This window comes from Orbicella faveolata, unplaced genomic scaffold, assembly GCF_042242905.1.
Source record: "Orbicella faveolata isolate gen_17 unplaced genomic scaffold, um_ofav_v1 contig_34, whole genome shotgun sequence".
In the NCBI taxonomy this organism is placed as follows: Eukaryota; Metazoa; Cnidaria; class Anthozoa; order Scleractinia; family Merulinidae; genus Orbicella; species Orbicella faveolata.
In genome coordinates this window covers 32,322,789-32,329,464 of record NW_028301563.1, presented here as the reverse complement: position 1 = coordinate 32,329,464, position 6,676 = coordinate 32,322,789, and positions in this window count along the sequence as shown.

Here is a 6,676-nt window from a genome sequence, read left to right as displayed (position 1 = left end):
CCTTCACCCTTCTCCGACTGACAGCCGCAATACTGGTGCAGTTTACCAAAGCAATACCGCCAAGCGAGTAGGACAAGGTAAAGTAACACAACCATAACAATTTAATAATACTACATGAAACTGGATGAGATCTTAAGGTCCTAAAACAATACGGTGCCTCCTGCAAATAGGATAAGGCAAAGTAACACAACCATAATGAATAATAAATACTCAAATGAGGCTAGGTAAAAACTTAATGTCCTGCAACAATACAAAGCCTCCTGGAAACTGTATAACAAGGAGGTAATCCGCGATTTGGTAAATCTAACCATTAAGCACAGCCCTTGCGAAGGCACCAGCAGATGACTCTCTGTGATACAACCGTTCAAAGGTCCACACAGAAGCCCAGTCTGTCGCTTCCAAGATAAGATCAGCAGACAGTCCTGCCGCAGCAGTGGCAGAGGTAGACGCTCCCCTAGGCGAGTGTGCAGTGTGATTCAATTCAATTCCAGCCATACGCAAGGCTCTTGACAGCCTCCGAGAGACTGACTGATTTGAAATTGCCTTGTGCGGAGAGATAAATGACCAGTGTCTGTAAATGACACTAATAGTTGGGTGGATTTCCGTAATCCTTTTGTCCTCTCCACATAAGCGGTAAGACTACGAACAACACAAATCTTGGGATTCTCTGGGAATTGCAAGAAAAGAACTTAACTTCCGAGCAGGGTGACAAGGTCTGGAGTTCTTCACATGGGTGGGGAGTGAAAATTCCCATGATCCCTCTTTTCTGAGAGAATACGTCAAGTCCAATGCGGACAGTTCGTGAGCTCTTGCTGCTGAAATCAGTGCTAATAATAAAACAGTTTTATAACAAAGCTACTTTAGTGTCAATTCTTCTAAGGATTCAAGGGACTCTAGGAATGACAAGGCAGTCTTAACATTCCATGTAGAGCAGTATCTAAGTTTGGGGGGTTTAATCTTGAACACCCCTTTCATAAAACGAGCCACAATGGGGAGACTTCCAAACTGAGTAGAACCAACAGGGTCATCAGCCTGAGAAATAGCTGACCTATAGAGAGCTATATTCCTGTATTCCAAATTCCCTTGTGTAACTAGGAATGCAAGAAATGCAAGAACCTCTGCTACAGAGGCTGAAATGGGACAGGAACCCCGTTGAGAACACCAGCGTATCCATGCCTTCCAGGGGCGTGAGTACCGCTTCTGGGTGGCCGTTCCCCATGAGGCCAACAAGATGTCAACAACTTCCTTTGAAAGGCCTGTTGCTTGGTAACATTCCCTGATAGCGGCCAAACTGTTAGATGAAGGGACTTCCACAGGGGATGGTATGCTGTTGGCTGAAATGGGAGAAACAATAGAGATTGGCGCTGGGGTAGCAGCAGTGTGCGATCCACCAGCATCTGAATGAGGTCTGGAAACCATGGCTGTCCGGTCCAGTTCGGGGTGATTAGGAGGACTGCAGTTGCTTCATCCTCTTTAATCTTCCTCAGTATCCAAGGTAGAAGGACTACGGGAGGATGGATTAGACAAGTCCATTTGCCCCAGTCCAGGAGGAATGCATCCACAGCCAGAGACCCCGGATCTGGGTACCTCGAGACATACTTGGGTACTTGGTGGTTTCAACGGGATGCAAAGAGGTCCACTTCTGGTGTGTAGAATCTCTGACAAATGGACTGGAAGATCTTCCTGTCCAATGTCCATTCGGTTCTGGTCACGATCTGCCTGGAGGCTGTGTCTGCTACCACATTTTGAATGTCTGGAATATTCTGAGCCATCGGTGATACTCCTGCTGTCAAGGCCACTGCCCACAACTCCAAGGCTTGTGCAGTCAGAGCAGGTGAGTGCGTGCCCCCTCTCTTGTTGAAATACGCCACCGCTGTGGTGTTGTCTATTCTCAAGTGAATATGTCTGAGCGGTGGATGTTGAGGTTCTTGGGACTGCAGAAGTGCTTTCAGAGCCTATGTTGCTGCTTGTAGCTCCAAGAAATTGATGTGCCGCTTCGCCTCTTCCACAGTCCAATGGCCCCCGGTGGAAATCCCCTGGTAGGCTGCGCCCCAGCCCTTTTTTGAGGCATCGCTCCAAATTGTGAAATAGATAGGTGGAAGTTGAATTGGACAGCCATTCAGACGGCAGCTGTTCTCTGAGGCCCACCACTCTAGGTCTCTGTGTGCCTGGGAGGTTAAGGGGACTATCACTTTTGCTGCATGCCCATGATGTGACACTCCTTGCAGGTGTAGGCGTTTAAGACCTCTGTAATGAAGTGCAACCAAGATCCCTGTTTGTGCTGCATGGCTCATTTGTCCAATTAACGGCGACAGGATCCTCACTGAGCCACTCCCTTGAGTAAGGAGGTGATGGCAGGTGTTCAGAATGGTGGTAAGTTTTGGTTGAGGGAGGGACGGGGTCATTGTTGTGGAGTCTAGGACAGCTCCGAGAAAGATTAGACGTTGGCAGGGAATGGGAGAGCACTTCTCCCTTTTCACCAGAAAGCCCAGCTTTTCCACTAGGTTTACCACTTGAGCAAAGATTTTCTGCAGCACCTTGCTCTGTTGGTGGATTAATAACATGTCGTCTATGTAGATCACAACCCGGATACCCATGGACCGCAACACTGCCAGCACTAGCTTCAGTGTCTTTGCGAATGCCTGAGGAGCTGAGGACAGGCCAAAGGGAAGGCGCTGAAACTCGTATGTTCTGTCCTGATAGATGAACCGCAGATACTTTCTGTGGGAGGGATGATTTGGGAGTGCGTAATATGCATCCTTCAGGTCTAATTTCATCATGAAGTCTCCCTGCTCTATTAGAGATTTCACTACTTGCAGTCCCTCCATCTTGAAGGACTCCTTCCCCAAGAACCGATTTAGCGCACGAAGGTTGATGACGGGTCGAAAATCGCCATTTTCTTTTTGTACTAAGAACAGGGTTGAAGTGAACTGGTCGTCCTGCGGCTTGACTTCCCGGACGGCTCCCTTTGCTAACAAGTCCTCGATAGCCATTTCCATATGGTGAGCATCCGAGTTGCATTTCACTCTGGTTACTCTCATGCGCCATTGCCTGGGGCGCCTGCAAGAGGGGATCTTGTACCCCTGTATTGTTTGTGAAGTCCAAGTGTCCTGTGTTATTTGTTTCCAATTCTGAACAAAAAACTGTAAACGAATTGCTGATCCGTTGGTGGGGATGTGAGCATTTCAAGAGATGGGAACGGATATTCAGCTTGAGCTGGACTTGGGGTCAGATTGCTGGGAGGTGGACCCTGCTGTTCTGGCCCTTCTGGGAGGCTGTGGGTTAAACCTTGAGCCAAATCCCCATTTCCGTTTCCCTCCAACTCGACTGTTGTCAGTGGTGCGGTAGTTTCCACGAAAGGGCTGGTCCCTCCTGTGTGGTCCTTTGGAAAAGTGTTTCGAGGCTGGTGTGCTGATAAGCTTGCTATTAGTTGAGCTGTAGTCATGTTCACTCTTGATCTTTGCATGGAACTTATCCGGGAAAAGGTGCTTATCTACTGGGATACCTTCCCGCAGAGTACGTTTACCAACTTCAGTGAGGAACTCAGAGAAGCGTTTTTGCCTCCAGGCATTAAGCCTAAAGTTGGCGTTTCCAAGGAGTCATCCTCATCCTCTCCCCCTGAATTATCAAGGGATGTCAAGGCTGCTAGCAAGGGGCGAGCCACGACCAAGAAAGCAGATTGACGTTCAGCCAAGCCACAACAAAGGTAAAGAGTTCCTTTGTTTTAGTGTAACTGTGTCTCTTTTTTAATTACTCTTTCATCCCAGCCTCCATCGTTGGAGCTACCAGCAAGGACTCTGTGTCTTTAATTTGTGTATAGGAAGTAGTCAGTTCCTTCCACTTGTCTTTGGACAGGGACCTGGAAAAGGCCTTATTTGTGAAACTCAACAGGTCCTAAGAGATGACAGTTTCTTGTTCTGTATTATAGAAACGATCCCCTCGGGAGGTGGTTGGCACCGGTGTTACATCGGTGGATTTTGTCCCCGTGTCAACATTATCCTTCGGTTCATTCTGTCCCGGTAAGGAGAACGAGGCAAGGACACCTTGCAAGACCACTGGTAATGATTTTTCCACAGACTCTGCCAATAACTTTTCAAGGTCTGGGAGTCTATCTCCACTGCCCGCCATATGAATCGGGTCAGACGGTGACAAAGAGCCGGCCTAAAGACACAGAAGGCGGTCATTGACTTGTACCTTCATTCGTGCAGTTCCTTGGCTAAAAATGCTTCAATAAACGACAAAACTAATGGAATCGAAACTACATACATTTTGAGAGGTTTCGACACTCATATCCGACAGTTAAACCGCAGTGAATGAAGGAAAACACTCTCAATGAGCAGAGAAAACAGAAAACGTGGTAGCCGAAACGCGCCACGAAACGAAGAGGCACAGCACATGCGCATCGTTTCTTTTATAATGTGGTATCCAGGCCGCGGCCGCGCGACATATGCACCAGTATTGCGACTATCAGTCGCAGAGGGGTGAAGGAGAATTGAACTGACTGCAACAGTTCGAGATGTTGTGCACTTGTATCAACCATGTTGGAAATATTGGCACGCCAAACATTATGATGATGATTTCAATTAGTTAAACAGCTGTCAGCAGTATATATTTTTAAGGTTATTTACATTTTGGATAGCAAGCCTTATCAGTGTTGAAATTGCAATCTTGAGTAGGGAGGTTATTTCTTGCTTGATCAAAGGAGGAACAAAATCTTTTTGACCCCATGGGCCTTGTATTTTTGGACAATGGGCACCCATCTCCCTAAATACAGTCACGTATATTTAAGAATTTGCAAAAATAAATAATTTATTAACAGTTTTAAATTTTCCATTAATAATAATAACTATTAATAACTAACAACTATTAATAACTATTAATAACTATTAATAATAGTACCAATATTTGCACTCAATTTAAGACAATAATCTACTACACAGTTCACAAGTTCTTCAAGTGGATACCTTTGTGCGCATTGAGTCCGTTTTCACGTTTAGAGATGATTTGTTTTCTTATAACCATCTCTAAACATGCAAACAGACTCGATTCGTGCAAAGGTATTCACTTGAAGAACTTGTGATCCTTTGTTATTATGCTAATAATAATAATAATAAATAAATATTTATATAGCGCCTATCCATGCCTGCTCTAGGCGCTGCTAATTTGTAGAAACTGTATAGTATAGAAATCAAATCTGCGCATTAATTTTTTCACTTCGCCTTGAGAATGGTGTAACGATGACGCCAAAGCGTTGGCTATTAACTTTAATATTCGCCTGCTTATGTTTTGAGAAATCATTACTAGTTAAATTGTTGCGAACAAAAATTGGTTGTTACTCTTAGGAGGTGAGAACCACTTACTAAGTAATGTCTTGGTGATACCCATTAGAACTCCATGCCTATAATCTGGGACAATGCCGAGGACTACGTCAAACCATGGCATAGATGTTAGTCCCCCTAGCAGTAATGCCTTTGGTCCAAGATTATATTTAATGTCATCAGAGTCCCTAAGAGGAAATCGCTCCTTAGGTTCTCTGTGAGGTTAGCACCTAGTATGACCTGTCCCTTGTTTTTTTCTCCCTGGTTCTCCACAGGTACAAAATCCACTTTCCCCATTGAGCATGCAAAATATTTGACTTAGCTTGAAGATCAACTATCCCTAAAAATATGCCAACCATTATGGTAACCAAATTACCTGCTACACATTTCCTCCCCAAATTTATTCATAGATTGCAAGAATGGTGGAGACCCTTCACCTTACCAAATCCCAATGAAAACCATGTTCTCCCTTGAAAATTGCTATCGAAGGGGAATTTCATTAATTGAAGAAAAATTGTCCATAGTTTTACATGTGCAGATTTGTATAATGGTATTCCATCAGTATTAATCATCCCACTAATGCAGCTTTCATTTGCAAGAAATTGAATATTCACTAGGACGAAGTCGAGGTTAATATTCATCTCAGCAAGTAAACATGACGGACACTGTTACTGAATGAAATTTTCATTTATTTGAAAGACATCACTCCAAGTCCAGGATATTTGAAATGATGGATAATTTCCAAATTGACTGCTGTCGCCCTTGGACCCACAAGCTTTTCAAGAACTCGTATTCAAGGCATTTGAGAATCATAAATGTAAACGCAGTGGTTTTGTTGATCACCAGGAGGTCAGATCGAAGAACCGAAATTTATTTTTCGTCAAACTAAAGCTGCTCATTTTTAGACCATGATGACAACTGTGAATGAAGTGAACAATGATAAAACAAAGGTACTGCCGGATGAATTTATTTTGCGTAGTGTTTCGCTTGTTCATGTTACTGCTGAACTTGATGAGTAAATTGATTCACAATCTATGCACAGGTAAGCTTCTTATTAAAACGGGCTGCATACGTGTATGGAGGGGGACATTGAGGGGGTTCTGAACACCGCAATACCGCAAAAAAATTCGGCAAATACCGCAATACCGCAAAAAATCCTTAAATACCGAAATACTTCAATACCAAATGGAAACGCGGTGTCATACCGAAACCACTACACTGTATGTTAACGTTTAGAGCAAACAAAACGGAAATAACAGTTAAAAATTTGTTAATGAACGTTAGGACAAGTAATTTTCGGTTTAGACAGAATAAGTAACATCCATTGGCGTGGTTGGCTAATATTTAACAAAAAATAA